Here is a 20,069-nt window from a genome sequence, read left to right on the forward strand (position 1 = left end):
ATGTAAGTTTATTCACTTAATTCCTTTTTCATTATCACCATCACTATGACCATGTTAATAATATATATCTCTATGGTACGTGCAATATTAATGGTCAACTGTTTTAACAATTCATTATTTTTCATCAGCTTTCAGTGGAACTTTTCTTAATTTGGCCATTTCTTCAACACATTCTGTTTTACTGAACTTTTCGCGCTCAATTTCTAGCCTTTCTTCACTTAGTTCACCACTAGAAACCACGAATTTATGTAATCAAAACTATGTCCCTGGTTCACAGGAACTGCAGAAATGAATTAAAATAAATTGGTTCTCAGAAAGAGATTATTCCAAGTCGCATCGATACCACTTATTCCCTATATAATCTCTTGACAATTCAATTTTATGATGCGGAGAAACTGAATTCGCGCAGGTAATCAGTCTCTTCAATCTATGAATATACTTTATTTGCTGCCCACTGTGCATCAGCCGCGGTATCAACTACATAGATATGGAAGTATATTACTGTAACCATATGGTAGTATTTTACCAAAATAAGTAAAAATACAGGATATTTCATTAAACACAAATAAATAAATCACTTTCATATTATGCCTGAAAAGTGGCAATGTGCCACTAAATAGACCGAGACTCCTAAAGTGAGAGGTTGTTCGACTAATCAGTGACGTCATTGGTATTACGAAACGAACAGCGAATTTTTGTCCTGTTTCATAGAAATTGTTATTCATAGTTTTTTGTTTATTGTTAGATTGTTATTTAAGTATTATTGAACTCACAAACATCTATCTTCTTCTATTCTATCTATGTCGGGTTATAATTTTGGGGGCACAAATTGAAGTGTGAATGCTTGTGAAGTAACGTAAAGTAGAAAAAAGAAACTGGCGAATCCATTAATTTCCACAAGTTTTCAAAAGATCCTCATTTAAAAGAGTAGATTGGAAGATGCTACCGAAAGTATGTTTTTAATCCTACCAACAAAAGAATTTGCAATACACATTTTAATAAAAAATTTCGAGGATATGAACTAGCTGCAAAGCAATTAAAATCAACAGGTATACCTAAATTTTTATCATGTCATGTTTTATATACACAGAAAGAGCCACACGAATAAAACGCTCTTACAATTAGTAAAATTTGAGTCGAAAAACCCAATGAGAGAGCTACACATATGATTATAAAAAAATCCTGGAACAGGTACTTTTAAATTAAGTCACAATTAGAGTGTTTGATAATTAAAAAGAAAATGTTGAATTATGTCAAAATGAAAAACACTGGCTCTGCGTTGTACTAGTTACTATTTGTAATAATTAGTGTGTTCTGTATTTTCGTATTGCATAATATTCCTAAAGTATATAAATAATAATTACGAGTACCAGAAAAAAAAATTTGTTCCAATTTGGTGCATCTTCCTTTCCGTTACTGATTCGATATGAATGTGCACAGATGTACGAGAATTCGTACAACGGTGTATCTACATTCAAACCCCCAAAAGTCTTGGAATTTTTCAAAACCAAGCACCATGATCTTTGAGCATACTTAATTTATATAACCAAGGTAGCTTATATAACCATTAAGCTTTTTAGACATTTTCTTATAACAAGATATGCTGAATCGTAAAGTTCAACCTAAATAAAAACAAAATTGAGGAATGGTCCTATAATTTGAAAAAAGATCAAGAATTTTGATGAGCGTTTTGTAGCTAAGTTGACGAAAATATATGGGTATGGGTATATTGCTAATTGTGCTTATGCATGCACTTGATGATTTTCAAATTAAATTTTACACATATTAAATATGTACCACTTTGTACGTTAAACAATAGCAGGTTCCTGCTCATACTGGAAGTAGCTTAATCATGAAGTTACTAAAGTGAATACATTTGAACCGAAATTTTATCTCATTGTTTTGTAGCAGCATAAAACACTTGGTTTATCACTTACTTAATCACAAAGTCCAGACTAAATTGTATTTTTATAGTTCTTTTAAAAATGTTGTAGTCGTAATGTTTAGGAATTACTTATCCAAAAATTAGTCAAATAATATTGGGTGAGATTATGGGGATCAAATTACCATACCGATGACGCAAGAAATGCTGCAATGTCATTGGACGATTCAAGGTCAAACTTTGTAGGCAACCTACTTCTTTAGCGATCTTGCAAAAATACTATGTTCTCTTAGTCCTAGATGTTAAATTTTCATTCCTAGTTGTCATATTTGGCATCAGCAAGTTCAAACAAATGTCTTATCGTTATCTAGATTAGCTAAACTAGTTATTTTTAAAGTTTCATTGAATGTCACCGGCTACTCTCAATGTGGCAACGACTTAAACTTTTAAAATCATGTATGAAACCAGCGATTTTACTTTTCAAATATTTCATTGGTGCTGTTGTATTTCAACAAATCAAAAGTCTGCTATAGCATCTCATCCATCATTTTACTTCGATAAATCATTGTAATAGGGTGCAAAGTACAAAAATGGAAAACAGAGAAAATGGAGGAACGTTATACTCATGTATTAGTGAACTTCGATGCTTTGACCATACTTTGGAAACAGAACTCCCCTAAACTCCACTACTTACCAAAAGGAGCGATGTATGATTGGATTCCTTAGAGCGTGTTTTTTTAAGAAAAACCGGCGGACTTTTGCGAATATTCACATAATTCGAAGAATAATTTTATAATAAACCGTGACAGCGCGCGTGAAAGAGGTTAACTCTTTCATTGAGCCATACATTTTATTTCTTAATGGAACATTTTTTTAATGTGGCATCCATGTATTTTCGGGGTCGCTGATTACGAATTAGAAGTCAGAATTGTAAAATTCAAAATGGTCGATCCAATATGGTCGACTAATAATTCAAAAAAAGTTTTTAATTTTCATGATAATCAGTTCCCGGGGTTTTTTCGAGTCGCTGATTACGAATCAGAAGTCAAAATTGTAAAATTCAAATTGGCTGATCCAATATGGCGACTAATACTTCAGAAAAATTTTTAGTTTTCATGAAAATCAGTAATCAGGGGGTTTTCGGGTCGCTGATTACGAATAAAAAACCCTGATGACACTATTATAAGAAATATTTCAACTACTTATTTGGATTTACAGCTGAAAAACGTTTTTTTTTTTTTAATTTATTTTTTCTAATGATTTGAAGTAATATCTATCAATTTATAATAAAAAACAACGCTGCGAAAAAATCAGAAAAAATTCTAAAAAATACTTTAGGGTGTCCTAAATAAGTGTCTAAATCGGCGTTCCGATATTGACAATACTTTAGTGGAAATTGTATGTCTCTCATAAAGAGCACAGATTTTGAACATTTGAAAAATTGAGCATATGAATTCTGAAGTTAATGTTCTATGTAATATCAGTATTACTGATATTTGAATTCGAAAAAGGTAATACGATATGCGCAGATTAACCTGACTTGAGTATTGTGCTTTCTTGCAAAACCATTTTTATTTTTTTCCGGTTTTGTACAAATTACAGTTTCCCAGTTCCCCGCAACTGCATATTCTAATAAATAAATTAAGGTGTCAAGATAATGTCTACTTTGAACTCATTCAACGATATTTTACAAATAATGTAATTTTCCATATGTAAACGCAATGTTAGAGCATAAGACGGTCCTGGCGTGCACATCTTGCACTTCATCATCATACCTTTTTTAAGGGGCCTGCAACATAAATAAAATGTCTATTTTCTATACCCTCTGCACCCTGCACGGTCATGTAAAAGGCAGATGTGTACGAAGGCCTGTTGAGGCAATATGTCTCGCATATTTTGTTAAAAGTAACATTTTTAATTGGTAAATATACAGTCCACTTCAATCAAAGAGAGTTTGTTTTTTATGCCATTATAGTGGCAGTACAGTAATGCGAAACTGTACACGCAATTAAGTTCAAAAACTCATTTTGTAATTGTCTATCACTGTATTGGATCCGCCATTTTGAATTTCTGAATTCAAAAAACCTTTCAGTACCAAATTTCAGCCAAATCGGAGCATCTTTAGCATTTTTTGTCCGCCATATTGTATCCGCCATTTTGAATTTCTAAGTTTTGACTACGGATTCGAAATCAGCGACCCCGAAAACTTGACAATACCAAATTCCAGCACAATCAGAGCATCTTCAGCACTTTCGTACGCCATATTGAATCCGCCATTTTGAATTTCTTAAATTCGAGTACGCCAAAAATCTTGGGGTACTACATTTCATAGCAACTTGAGCACTTTTAGTATTTTGGCTACTTTTTCAGGTTCCTGGCCTATAATCAACTCGTAAGAAAGACATATGGGGTGCGCCATTAAAAAAACACCTTGTATGTATATATAGTATAATACAATCTTGAACTGGGTAAAATTTCTAAAATAAATAATTTTCTTGACGTAAGAGAATAAAGAATGATCATACGCAAATTCCTTCTTTCATTCACATTAATAATTTTGTTTGAACTAATAACTATTTTTTTCATTATTTCGTTAGTTTTAGTTTTTTCGTTGCATATTTTGACTTTAAAATAAATATATACCCACACCTTACACGAGAAAGATGTGCCGCTACTTCACTATGGTGCACTGAACGCCGATATAATGGATTGACAGATCAGATAATAAAAAAACACTCACCTAATCTTTTCACAGTTCAGTACCCGATCACCCGGGCCTGACCACGGACAACAGTAATGGATTAGTTTAATCTTTAACCAATTAAACATGTTAGTTAAAGAAATGAATACGAGCTGTGAGTTTACAAATTACAAAGAAATGAAATTATACGGAAAAAATAACTACTAGACATGCTAATATTATAAGAAACACGAATCCGCAACAACAGTGCTGATCAGATAACTAGGAGGGTACTGTTCTGTTCTGTTCGAGGCGAATGACGAATACGCGCAAGCGCAACATTTCTCTTCCATACTTCCATCAGCTAAACGGAATGGGCAGAGGAACTCGTTTTATTCTCAACGGGCTTATCTTTTTCGTTTCCTTCTTTCATTTTCTTCTGAAACTCGGGTATTTTCAACTTTCTGGTTCCCTCTCCTTTTAAGGACCTGATAAAGGGTTTGTATACTGTGCACCTATTTTATATAAAATTATAGAAATGGTCTTTCTTTCTAAGTTACATATGTAAATAATTATGTGGTTGAAGTAAAGTGAAAATTTGATCGCCAAATCCTTACAAACGAGAAAGTTAAGATTTAACATCCTATTTGTCTTTCTCTAAACCATTACCTTTGACCTAGTGCCAAGAATGAAAGTTTTTTTTTCTCACCGACCAAGTACAAAAATTAGGTATTATTAACATCGACAGAATTTCTTTGCCAGTATAAACGTTATAATAAACTTTAAATTGAAAGAGTTTACTCATATATAATCTACATCTCCAAAGGATAATTTCGTAATGAAATTCAAAACTGGTTTAAAAATTATTATCATAAGAATCGATTTAAGTAAACATTTTAAATTTTAAAATAGTACATTTTCAACCTTACCCGTATATCAAAAAAGTTTATTAATCCTAACATGAAATCATCTGGATATATCCACTAATTCTTTTAACAGTGACATGCGTTTATATTCCTTCTAATACCGACTCCACTCGATGCGATCACTCGTCAAACATTTGTCAAATAGTTGCAGATTATCAAGTCAAAATCCATAATGCCAGGCTGTATCGCACACATGGCAAATATCTCCTCAAATACAAATATAATTGTGGTAAATATTTGGCAAGTGAAGACGTGTTTTCGAATGTATCAATATGCAACATGCACACAATATGACATTTGTTTACATTTGACAAACATTTGGCAATTGACCGTCTGATCTGAAAGCGATGATAATCTATTTTTAATCCATTCAGATTTCTTCCAGTTAACGACAATTGGCGTTAATATTGCTGGCATGCACAAGGCATGTCTTTTTCGTGTTGTTATTTTGCATAACTATTCTATTTTATACGAGTAGGTATTTTTGTCTTCAGTTTTAGTAACTCCACACTTGAGTTTCTATTAGCAAGGTGTGTTAGTGTGAAGAGAAAAAATAGGTCTGGATACTGACGGGTCAAAACCGAAGGTTTTTCTACAGTTCAACACATTCGCGGATAAAACTTTGTGTATATTTCGCAATAATTGACAAAATTCACAACTTTGTTTGAACTTGTCATATATGGTCAATTAAATAACGATACATTTAGGCATTACCAAGACACTATAGTGTTAATAATTAGTTAAATTATTATATATATTGCTTTGACACCCGTCAGAAACATCAAATCTAAATACCATCTTAATACACTCTTACAGCTGCCAAACTAGCTTGGCAACCATGTTGCATTAGTTTGCATTTAGAAGGATTCAAAAATAATTGGGGACTAACTGTGACTTTACCCATTAAAATAAGGAACTTAAATATAATTTTAATAGACTAAATGCAAGAAAACAACAAAATATTTTATTGCGCTTCTACTAACGCCAGTTTTCCATTAAAACCTTCATGGATAAAACCAAAATTAATTTGGTCAAGGCCGTAGATATGCACCCATTGTCCCAACGTTAAGATTACGTCCCTCAATTAGATACAAATATGGAAAATATGACACCTCCAAGCCACCAAGTCGAATGGATTTACGTAACGGAACGGAATGTTTCGAAACGCAAACTGCTATGACCCGCAAATATTTTACGATTGCTAAGCGGATCAGTCCATTACTCCTGAACGTAGGGGAGTCCGCTCCAAACAGGCGTCAAACGTTGTCCCAACACAGAAAGTAAATTACCTGAATTGGCGCTATTGCACCTACGTACATCAAAATTACAAGACGTCTTACCAAATGGTATCGTCATGATCTTTTAGTTAGGTTAAACGTTTTTAGGTCTTAATTGGTGTATTGCAAAATTATTAAGTAAATATAGGTATAACAAATACCATGAACAATAAATGGGCATCTTAATTTCTTAAAAATCATACTTATTCAAAATGAAGTTAATCAATTTACAAAAATATCCAGTGGACAACTGTAGGTACCTATGTATACACACCTTGACAATAAAGAACCTGTTTTGACTTTAATATCTTGGTATAGTGGATTTCAATCCAAGGATTCGTATGGTGATTGGTTATATAATATACCTAGGCAGCATCTATATCAAAATGTTGCATTTAGTTTGTTTTCAGTGATATTGCGACTAAAAATAATTAGAACTTAAATATTGTGTCTACTATTTGGTATTTGATTTTGTATTTTATTAGTATATAGACCAGATATTTCTTTATAGACCGGATATTTTCGTTTTACTTTTATTTTTTTTTCTATTAGAACATCAACACCTATATGCAATAGTAAATAAATGAAACCGATGAAAAAGTTAAGACATGGCCTACTGGATAAAATAACTACTTTGATGAATGGCAGAATAGTTTCAGTCTTAAATTCAATAAATTTACGTCTACACCATTTAATTTTAGATTTAGATGCTTTTAATTTTTTTTTCCATATAAACATCGCAAGTTCCTTGTCTTTGGAGATCAGAAAATATTTTTCCCCTCATGTGGGTCAGTTCTCCAGAAAAGGTATATCTATTTATTCGATTAGCATACGGAAAAAATTGTGTGAAATTTCGACGTTTACACTGATTATTTTTACAAATTGTAAAATTATTACTAACAAATTGTAGATTTTCTCAAATTTAAGAACAACATTCTATGAAAGTTTGAGCCAATTTGCCCCCGTCACGAATTCTGGAACACTTGTGAGAATTTTGACGACAATGTTCAATGTCAAAAAGTTGAGCATTCATTCCAGACATAAATATAGATACCAACCCTGTCTATTCTTACCAAACACCCTGAATATTCTTACAACTGTTAAAACCCTTTATAAGGATGACAGTGGTATGGTGAGCAAATGTTTAACCCTAGGTTCCCGATATGAGTTGTTCACATTTTATATTTGGATAACTTGAAGCATGTGTGGATGAAAAATTCGTATTCGTTACCAAATATTCAGTATTTAATCGTCAGTAAATCAAGACTCCGATATATTCAAAATTACTTTAAATTATGCAAAAGACTATCATAAAAGTCAATTTACACTTAAATATGAGTTTAAAGATTAAATCATCAGGACAATTATCCACCAAATCTTTTAATAGCGATATGTGGTTATATTCCTTCCGAGATTCCTTCTTGGAAAAGATGTTATTAAAAGACACTGTTTTTTGTGTGTGTTCTATTGTATGTTAAGTCGTTCGTCATTATATATTAGGTACTGTAAAATCTCCAAACATTTTAGCATGGTCATCTTAAAATGACACGATCTTAACTGAAAGAAAATTTCCAATACATTTGTAAATCTGGTTGTAAACGAGGTGGTCATTTGCCGAATGTAAACAAACGCAGTATCGTGTGGATGGTGCATATCGACACATTCAAAAGCCACTGCTAAGCATTTGCCAAAGCTATTTTTGTAAATATTTGGGGAGATATTAGTCATGTGCTAATACCTCACATTGTGTACAGTCTTTCCGATCTCAATTGAAGACCAAAGAGCTAGACAGTATGTACTAGGTTCGGTCGCTCGGCATTGAAATATTTGAAAAACTTGTTCCCATATTTATTTTTGTTTTACCTTTAGCAGAAAACTTTTTTAGGGACGACTATGAAACTCATTAAATTTTATTGCTAGGCGTTTTGATTTGACCGCCTACTTTGGTCAACAGTAGTCTACGTCTGAAAGTTCACACTACAGTATATTATTTTGACCACTTCTCCCGTAAGTTATTTGATAAAAATAAAGAGTTGGTATACGTATTTCTGGAACACTGCACCCAATTGTTTTCTTTCCAATTTTCTCCTACAATTCGACACCAAAATTAATCGATTCAGAATTTTGATGATTTTTTCCTAGGTGAAATTTGTTGCCATTACTTAATAAGTGCCCCAAATTTAAAAATAATCTGTGTTAGGAGCAAACTGTGAAAACTAAAATATTTTAATCTATCAAGAGCAATACTTTTTATCCGTGTTTGAAACTATTACCTAAAAATTCTCCCCCTCACAAAAATATGTTAATGAAAAGCTTGTGGGGGACTGTGTGAAATGTGACCTTTCCTCGTTGAGGACGCATGCCAATCACCTTTTAAAAGTGGGCCAAAAGTTCTCCAGAATGAAGACTACACAATTTTAATGAGACTAATCGATAAAGAAATCGTTTTTATTTTGTATGTAAGGCTCCAAATTCCAAATTGCCTAGGGCGACACAGAAAGCATGTTGTAATACTTGTATCCTAGGGGAAGAAATGTCAACTACATCTCTGCGAAGATGTATTTGAACAATCGGTCGATTCAAAACATGTTTCACGATGACCTAATTAGGACCACACATGCGCGGGACCATGTCATAGTTTGCAATCGTGGTTAGATTCAACGACCAACAAATCGCTCCAATGCAAAATCGTTCTTGCGTGCCTTTTTAAACATCACTCTTACACAATTAATAAATCATTATTACTTGGATACAACACGAGGCGTTAACAATTTTTGCTACGGTTGCCTATACTCATCATTCACCATCACTATATTTCAATATATTCTTGCGAAAGAAGATTAAAAATAAGAAGGTGACCTTCAAAAGTGGTTATAGCTTAAATATGACAATTACATCAAACCACAGAATGTAGTTTACCCTATATTTGTGACAACCACCTTCAAAATGTGTACGGAATGGGGACGCCTCTACAACAAAAAGTCTACGAATAAAAGTTGCAGGAAACTCTTTTTTTTCAACAGAACACCCTCCACAGGCAGGCCCATTGGCATCTCTAATACCCTTGGGCACGGTGCAGATAGAAGACGGGTACGAATGTCGTGACTGAGGTCTATGCAGAGACCTGTTTAAAAGCGTGTTCCAACGGCGTGTGGCTTGACGAGCTTCGTGCTTGACTTGCCATGAAACACGTCGTGAGAATAAAGCCGTCTTACCACGACGCGAGGTTCGGCAAGTATAATCGTTCATAAATCAATTTTCCCGGCGCTGGAGCTGCCCTAATTCTCCTTCGCGTGTAGAATAAAGACAGCTTGTAATTTGATTTACGAACGAATATATTCATCTATTCCATGCCCTTCGGAAGGCGCCTTAATGGTCTCGTCGCGGTTATGAGCTTTGGAGTTCGCGCCGGTAGGGTAAAAGGACAAAGGAAAACAAATTGGGGATTTGCAAAATTGGGACTTGTGCGCCACAAACGGTATGATTGCTGAGTAGATGCATTCTGTCCAAATTGACCAAGATTAAATTAAGAAAAAAAATGGGTATATTCTTGCCAGCAAAAATAATTTCTACATATTGTGTTTCTCTGTGTAGAAACAAATAACCTATTACTCTTTATTTGATTGGATATTATGTGCTGACTGAAAAAATATATAAAATATTGCAGGTAATAATCATACCATAAGGGTCTTTAACTATCATAAGTTTCATCAAAACCGGTTATAAATAAGGATAGTTTTCTAACTACCATTAACAGAAATTTTTCGATTTTTTTTAATCCTTCGAATTATCAAACAAATATATTTAATGAATTAGACTTTTTTGAAGAAAAATGTTTACAATCATGAACCATCATGAGCAGACGCTTTTCTTACACTCGCAGTAGGATTACGTTAAAAAATCCTAAAATTACTTCGTCTAAATCATGTCTACGCCTCCTTGGACGGCCAAATTCACGATATCTTGGAGTTAGGGCTCCTGATTCCATCGTTCTTGCATGAATTTTCCCAAATAATCTTGCAGAAGGTTGCCCTCTATCAGGGAAACGTTGTGGATACTTTTTGAGCTGCCAGACTATTTCCATTACAGAAACCATAAATAAAATGCATATCGGCATATTCACGGTCAGTAAAAGCATGATGGTTCTTGGTTGTAAAAAAAATCGAATGAAATGAAAAGGTTAATTAGAAAGAAAGTTATTTTAAAAATATCCAAATGATGCTCCAGAGGACCAATGTTTATTGTTTATAGGAACTTTTTTTACTATAGGTATTTGAATTTGAATTCAGCATGCTTTTTTATTCCGCGGTACCAAATTTTAAATTTCTCTTGCGTAATATTTGTTTAATAGAAATTTTCATTTGAGATCTGTTTATTTTATTTTCACGCGATTTTCAAATAATCCTACTTTTTCTCTTTTAACCGACTACAGCTTATGATTTATAAAAATGCCAATGGCGGGAAATTAGAAAAAGGTCCACCTTGAAAATTTTTCACATTTCGACATGTTATTTTTTTTAAATCACAAGTATATAAAGATTGACGTATTTGGTACAACTAGTAAAATACGTTTTTTCTTTCTTTAATTAATAACAAAATAGGTCACGATTGCAGGTGTATTGTAATTGTGTGTAATTATAATCAAAAGCAATAAAATTTGATGACACCATTGCGCATTGGGTGTGAACGCTCATGGGATTTATCTCTAATATTGAGAAAGATATAGTAAAAAATGACATCTGCGTCAGAAGATCGATGCGTTAGAGAGATTAGTAGTTTCTAGGCAACCAGTATGAGAGTATTAAGTCAGTGGCTCCTTATTTTGCAGGAATCTACAACGGTTTCCAATGGTTTAGAGCATGCGTATTAATAAATTACCAATTCTGCAGAACCTTAAAGTCTGACTGGTGTTCGTGCAGAATTTTCAAACAGTCATAACCCTTTTACTGGGGTAATACTGTTTATAGATTTGTATGTGGACTGCCAATCCAAAACATGCGCGTTAATTTCGATAAATCAAGTTACCTAATACTGGTCCCTTAATTATTTTTTGTAACATTTAAGTTAATTCTGAATATTTTTCCTTAGTATTTACGTTACTCGCGTTTTTTTTAATCATGACTAATTCGGCATATTTATTAGGGAAAGCATTTGGAAGCGATATTATGTACAAAATTAAGTAAAAAAACAATGATTATTAGGATTATCGTTGCTGCTATTGTAAATGAGGTCATTCAGCAAATTTTCAAAAACATTCTTATTTTGTATACACAAAGTATTGTTCATGATTAGGCGATCTTGAAAATTTGAACTCAATCCCTTGAGAGGTTTTCAAACTATATGATTTTTAAAATGCGAATATTAGTCTCAGCCGTGGCAATGCAATGACGTCACCGCATGGGACGGTCAGTCGGCTTGACGTGTTGCCTAGCAGCTAGGCGCGCGTACGCTACTTCTAGATAAGAGTGCATCTGCAGAATGTTTTAGCGTTTGTGCATATGAAATTTAAAAAAGAATGAGGTATGAAATTTTTTAATAAAAACCACGACTATATCAGTGCTGAGATGAGAGGAGCGAAAATGCAAAAGATCGTTTCAATAACGTGTAAAGCTTCTATAAAGTACGTTAGTTCGAAAGTTTTGATGTTTTTGTACAATAAGAATAAGGATTTTGTGTTTAATTGGACGAAACCGTTTCTGTCACAGGTTTCAAAGATTTACCTAATCAAATACAAAATTCTTATTATTATTTTTATTCCCATGGAAACTACATAAAATCTACCTAATATCTTATAAATATATTAATATTTATTATGTATTTTTATTTAAATACTTAGTACCTATAGGTATTTGTATAATAGTCACAAAAAAATCAACAATAGAAAAACACGAACACAACTGTAGTGTTTCTAGAGGATACAAACGTGTTTATTACATACCTAAATTTCGCAGGATAGTTTTGTTGCTTTCAAAATAAGGTATTTGTCAAATAAAAGATATTAAAAAAACAAATCAAAGTAGAGACTATTGATTTTAGATCCGCACGACAGAATTACGGAGACATTATTATTTTCTTAGGTGTCTTCACACTAGTGCTTTCACACTCGGGAACAGTAGGTACAATATTTGTAATTTTTTTCTGTTCTGTGTCTTCCATACTGCTACAACATTCGGTATCTTAATATACTCAATTTAAACTTAGCAGGCAACTAAAACGCGACTACCCGAATGACTGACAACACACGCAAGCATGCGGCGTCAGTTTCACATGCAGTGACGTCACTCTCCGGTTTAGCGGATACTCAGCGCGCCAGTTTATTATTTTTTTTTTTTGGATGACTTGTAGGCGATATAAAAGTAATTTTTTGCAGAGGACCTTAATATTGCAATATCTTTCCGTTAAGCAAATAAAAAAAATTGTTGAATAAGCCTATTAAAATTGTATAATGCTGTAATCACAGGAAACAAAAACAAATACAATTTGCTCCAAGTAATATGTGACAGATTTAAGATTAACAGATCTCTATTTTATTTCTGTTGTAGGTTTATTATCCTTATTTCAATGTTAAAACGTCAAACTAAATAATCATTTTGGCAGCGCAAAATCTACAACTGTTAGCAAATACTTAGTTCACCACAGCACATGCGTAATAAAATAATTTACAACCTATCACAAATTTTCTGCAGAAACAAAGTTTGTAACTGTACATAACTGACTGCTTTTGAACTGACTGAATGTATAAATTTTGGCTAATAATCGGCCGGCTATAATATTAGAGAATATAAAATATTTTTTAATTCAGATTTATAATGAAGTTAGAATTAAAAATACAATATACAGGGCGTTCTATTTGAAACAGGAAATGCGTAGTTATCAACATCCGGCTTAATCGGATATTCCAATTGTTGGTTGCGTGCATCATTAGATATTTTTTATTTCGATTAACACCCAGTATATAAATATTTATTATAATCACTACTAAAGTCTCTTCAAGGCCATACGCTGCCATTATACTTGTGCAGTGAAATTAATATCATCATCAACGATGATACCGCATCTTAAAATAGATTTGAGCGAGAGGAGCCATATTCTCTACAAGCGTTTTCCCGGAGGTTTTCCTTAAAAAGGCCATTGAAAAACTTGCTAATGGCCCCGACAGTATTTGGACTTCGTTCCACACCAGCCAAGTTGCAGCCAGAACGGTTAGACGAGTTAGAAGCAGGCGGGGAGCAGGGCAACGGGAAATGATCACGGAACCGCTTCGCAGTGTTGCCGCTGTGAGCTCCCAACCACATTGCAGCCCGCTCGCCCACAGCTAAAGAGGTCACGTGAATGCGCATGTGCCAGACTCGGATATTTCTTTGACCTTCGCTCTTCTGTATGGATTTTTCCATTTTGGGTATTTACTTTTCAAATGTTGCAAAGCCAATTCATCATTTGGGTAAGCAATCGTGGTTGCTTCCGTTTTGGAAAGCTCATAAACAACCAACGCTAGCAAAATAATTAACTGAAACCCAGTGGAATTCCAGATGCATGTAATTAGTTGAGGACTTCCTTCTCTTACTGCGGTGACTGACCCGATGATTTAAGAAAAATAAAACAAAAAAAAGAAAATGCTTCAATAATCCCTCACGTTTCTGTTTATTTATTTGTGTTATTTGTTTGCAAAACCAGAAAATGAATTAATTAGGAATAAATATACCAGGTTGAACAATAATATATGTAAGATGTAAGTAACTTTTCGTATATCATCTGCAAGGAATTTTAGTGTCAAATAAGCCTTAGACGTAAGGTCTATATCGTCCGAAAGAAAAAAGTTTTTTCAAATCTAAACAAAAAAAAATTGTAGACTGCAACTTACGAGAAAATCAAAGCATTCTACAATTTTGAAGTCCATAGATTAATAATTTAAGGTAGAAACAACGAAAACTAAATTTTTTGCTTGATAATTCTGATGTGGTGGGGACAAAAAACAATAATTTTTTCCATTCATGTTCTTTTTCATCCATATTTCAACTTGCAATGGAGTAACTGTGAAAAAATAACTTCAACTAATGTATAAAATTAAAGATTATCTTGGTTCTCCCGACAAGATAATTTTTCGATGTAAACTTGATCATCTTTTTCCTACTCTTGGAGTTTTCAACGTTGTTTTCGTTTTATTCGGCGCTTCTACGGCTACTCCAGGCTTACGACACTACGCTATTTCCGTCTCTTACATTTCGCTTACTCCCCTGCCACGTTACAGTTTGGACTCTCCCAGCGTACTTTTCCAAGCGATAAAAACTCGAATAAGAAGAGGCCTCTCTCTACCTCTTGGTCTTCGGTAGCTGCCCGAAAATTATTATCATATCGTACCTTATACCTGTTCCCCGCTGCTTCTGGACACCAATAACGAATAGGTGGATTGGTAGAAATTTTAATGCGTAACCAGAACGATATAAAAATCGATTGTTCGAAATCAGTCACAAAGATAAGAAAGTTGCAGATTAAAAAAACAAAGGATGATTGGAAAAATAAAACTTGTAGACTTTTAATTATAATTTTCAAAATCGAAATACCTAGTTTTTGTTTTGTTTGCATAACCATGATAAAAATAGGTATATAAAAAGTATATATAAAACAATTAATCAAAACCAAGGTTAAAATGTTCTCACATGTATCTAATTTCCTTAAAAACTTTAAATATGTATGTATAATGTTTTATTTGTTCTAAAATTCAGCGCTTTTTAATATTTTTCTAAGAGAACCTATTTCAATTTTGATTTGACAAAATCGTGTAACTACAGAAACAATACAATGAATATTAAAGAAAAACATAATATAAGAACTGCACATTTTGAGATACATCTTCAAAAAATCAATTTGCAAAGTAGTTAGATAGGTATAATATTTTGTAGATAAAAATCTTTACCACATACGTAAACAAATTGTAAAACATATACTTACAACATATCAATATAAAATACAGATACACCTACTGGTGGATTACGATTATTCTTGGCAGAACATATATTTTTAGTCCCCTGGTATATTTAACATAACTATATATATTTTATTTTTAACACCCTGTATAGAAATCTACTTGTATGTATGTACTGTTGTACTGTTGTACTCACTATTGTGTTAAGTTTAGTAACCTAGGTATATGTTTTTAAATAAGTTATAAGTTTCAGATCACCCAGGTACCTATTTATTATTTATCCGATGGAATGAACATGAAAATCACGCTCCATATTGCGTGTAGTTAATTGCATAATCTACTTCCTGCAGTACTATCATAAACCAATTAACAACCATTAATGCCCCCACCACATAGATCCCCCTCTACCACATAAACCACAATTTAAAATATGGTTTCGTTTGACACATTCGAAGCTGTCAAACCCCGTTTTACAAACGTCACATCTATAATATTCCAACAATTAAATTTGTGTAATTATTTCTATTAAAACGTACAAGGTTGCCACTTAAAATTAGGTTATGATGCGTTATCTGAACTGACGGTAAAGATAAAAAGGAGTGGCTTACCTTAAACCAAGCGAAACACTATTACAGATCTATTTTCTCATTGATGGGCACTTTTTCGGGGCACTATTGTTGTTTGATGCAGATTTTTTTAGAGAAATTACGGACCGCCACTGTTGTGTTGTTGAACGTGCATGGAAAACAGCCGAGAGAGCGTGAGTTCAACCTAGTCCAGCGGTGTTGCCAGGTCGCTCAGTGTTTGCCGCGCACAATCAGACTTTCCCAGTACCCGTTTTTGTCAGCACATTTAACATCGTCAGTATCGTATGTTAATTTTTGATTTGACAATGCGTTGTTGACGACTGCAAGCTGTTTGACAACGGAATGGAGCACCAGGTTGTTAACCATGACCAACTCGGATCAAATTATTTTCGAAATTAGATAAACGTTTTTTTTTGCACAAATATTTAATTACTACTTTACCAAAGTTCGCGAGAAAGAAGAATTGTCACCTTAAAAAATTAAATGATCATTTTCATATTTTTTAAAATACCTACAAGGTGTAGTTACCTACAGCAGTGCAATTTGCGAAAATTCATTTTTCTTTTCTCGTTGAGGGCAATAGTGCCACAATAACACGACCCATTTGAAGTTGCCATGCTAGTTTTGAATAATTTTTTGTTTACTTTCAAAGAGATAATGTACCTATTGAGTAATATTTGGTTTGACAGATAATAAAAGTAAATAAGGAAAAAGAAACAGAATCTACAACAGGTTTAGAATATCGAGGAAGATAGTTAAGTAATCATAGCAGTTTAAATTACTTACTTTTCATACATGCCATACAACCACTTCGGGTTTTGTAAATCTTCAAATTTTGAAAGTTTAAAAAGGTTTATTCTGGGAAAAGCTTAATGTATTTTTGTACGTATTAATAAAAATACCAAAATATAAACATAAAAATACTTTTGTATGAATATACACACATGTTTTAATGAAAATATTTAACAATTTAGGGAACTCTCCTACAATTGCTACATCAACACGTTTGGTCAAGGTTTTAGTGTATTCTCAAACAATCAGATAAAATCATTATAAGGATTATAAGTTATCCAAAAAAATGTATACACGACACCATATTACGTAGTGTAGCATGGGTCATGTCAGATCTTATCCGATTTTCATGATATTGCATTTTGAATACTACCGACATAGAATAAGCATACAATATGCATGCCAAAAAGAAAAAAGTAGCCGGCAAAACTTTTGGAAGATATGGAAAATAATGACCGAGTTATAGAAAGCTTCATTTCCTTATTTTAAAACTGAATAATTAATAACCAAATGGTCTTCAAATTAATTCTAGATCAATGAACAAAAATTGGCGTTAAAAATTGTTTTGGTAAAAAATACTAATTGAAAAAATGATGATGTCTGTAGTAACAATCTGCGAATTTTTCTCGAGAAGCAATTTTTTATTTATTTTGTTACTAGGTATTAATAATTAAATATATGTATGTGTAAATAATGATTATATGATATGCCCAAAAACTAACAATCGTTTGTGGTGCAAAAATGGAAAATGTGACTGCGGAAATAATAAGTAGATACAGAAATATTTTAGGACAAATAAATTACCAAAGCAAATACCAAATGTAAAAAAAGAACAAATATGTGGTGTAAGAACAGGATAAGTTTCATTACAGTTTATCCCCTTATTGTAGCTGCCTATTGCATGAGATAAGTGGTTCTATCTTTATGGTTCAACGTCTATCACGCGTACATATTCCATATCTGCATTAGACGAAAGCAGTACGTTAAATATGTACCTGCAGATATCTTATTTTTTCAAATCATGAAGAAAAATGAAAATGTGTAATTATATAATTTCATTTTTCTATTCAATTTTTTCAAATCAGATCTTAAAAATTACCAATAATAGAAAGAAAATAAAGTAACGCAGTTGAAAATTGAAAAACTCTTTATAGGACGATACGTAGATAAAACCGACACAAAATTTTCCAGAACTAATTAAGTTAGAAAAGCTTTAAACAAAATTAAATCGTTTCCATGATCATATAATGATTTTAGATGATATTACGTTTTTCAGATGAACATTATACTGAAAATAACTGGATACATTCTATCACAAATCTCTAAAGCTATAGTTTATTGTTCCTATCTTCGTCCAAAATTTTAATCTTGTTGGTCTTGTTAATATGTACCTAATATACCTTTTTAGTAGTGACCTCACATACGCCAAATAGAGTGCACATTGTCATAATTACTCAATATTTTTACTAGATCGATTTTCGACCTTATATACTTTGGACCTAAGTGCCAAAGAAATGGCTTCTTTGTCATGACCTTAAATATCGCGATATTCTGGCAATATTAGAAATATTTAAGAAGTTTCAAACCCCAGTGATAAACCAATAGAATTATAGAATGTACATATTTAAATTTATAGAAGAATATTGACTTTTATAGTAATTACTAAATTAAAATTATGTCAGTGTTACTGAAACGAAGTAGCCTCGCAACAGGATATCTTTCAAGAAATGTTTGGTTGTGGTTAAGAGTATCTACGTCTATAATAAACCACTTGAAGAAAAAAACACTCGATAAACACGCTGACACAGTACCTACAACACCAAGAAAAACAATAAAAATACTTAGTAGAACTAGAAAATGCCAAGATTAAACAAAACAAGAGAAAATACGCTAATGATGACAGCGATAACATATCAACAAGATCTCACCTGCGTATGAGGCTATTCTTTCCGGGCATGAGCATTAGGAATAACACGGCTAATGTTAAATTTTTACTTTATTTAAATTTAGGAATATTCTTTTATATCGTTTTAAGCACATTACTGTATCTATTTTATGAAACACGTGTTGGTTGTACTTAAATACTACCAAATCCTTGTAAAAATAAATTAACTTGAAGTTATTAATTTTTATAGTCTCTATGTAAATAGTACACAAGGGCCAGATTCGGTCTGTACAATTTCAACTATGACAATTTGTTGAGGGTTGCCTAAGTATATGACGTCACAGTAAAAGAGTATAATATTTGAATTATTTTAGCAAACTAATTCCATATTCTGATTTGATATAACTATTTAAATTTACCATAGGTGTGGTGCATTTTCTAAATCAAATAATAATTAAGTTTTAAAGAAATTTTTATACTGCGTTGTCTTTAAATATCATCTTACAAACCAACTTACGTAGGTTTTGGAAGTATCAAAACAAAACTAGGTATTTCTAAAAAGTGTATTTAGATATTATCTGATTATTTTAGTTAAGTTTAAAACTTGTTTTTGTGTATTACATTTAGGTGTTTATTCTTGAACCAGGACACTTACTGGACACTTAAATCGATACAAAAACTCGATTTTTCCAGTTTATTACGTAGTGTAGATATATGTAGCATGAGAGCATGAGTCTACATAGATATGAAAATATTTTTGCGTTTATATTAACATGATATAACTTTACGTGAAGATCAATCATAATAACTTTTTTTTCAATCAATATCGAGTCAAAGCAAATGCAATGCACAATTTACATTATCTGAATCATTACCTTGCCTTCATTATCCGTTAAAATATTCTACAATGTGAGTATATTTTTTTTAACCAAATACCGCACTTTTTCAATCCAGGAAGTTGTAGCCAATCCCATATCAATTGTACACAGACTTTTAGCTTAAAATTTTGTTCGCTATTTTTTATATTCCAGACTAATACTTTTCCATCCACCATATTTATTTAACCTGGTTTTTTACTCCAAGCAACAGTATTGCATATTAAATACATGCTATAGAT

General features: G+C 32.5%; 1 protein-coding gene across 3 annotated transcripts in view; it reads right to left on the reverse strand.

Moving 5' to 3' along the window:
* Window positions 1-20,069, reverse strand: part of LOC108909504 (activating transcription factor 7-interacting protein 1) — a 42,450-nt gene that overhangs the window by 20,594 nt on the left and 1,787 nt on the right. Inside the window, exon 1 of one of the 3 annotated variants that reach the window (XM_018713867.2) lies at window positions 16,297-16,453. The exons of 1 other annotated variant lie outside the window; for it this stretch is intronic. The gene's annotated coding sequence lies outside the window, so the exon portion shown is untranslated. Of the gene's footprint in view, window positions 1-4,622; window positions 4,830-16,296; window positions 16,454-20,069 lie in introns of those variants that run through there. One more of the 3 variants, XM_018713868.2, reaches the window with a different exon arrangement.

This window comes from Anoplophora glabripennis, unplaced genomic scaffold (assembly GCF_000390285.2).
Source record: "Anoplophora glabripennis isolate ALB-LARVAE unplaced genomic scaffold, Agla_2.0 scaffold476, whole genome shotgun sequence".
NCBI lineage: Eukaryota > Metazoa > Arthropoda > Insecta > Coleoptera > Cerambycidae > Anoplophora > Anoplophora glabripennis.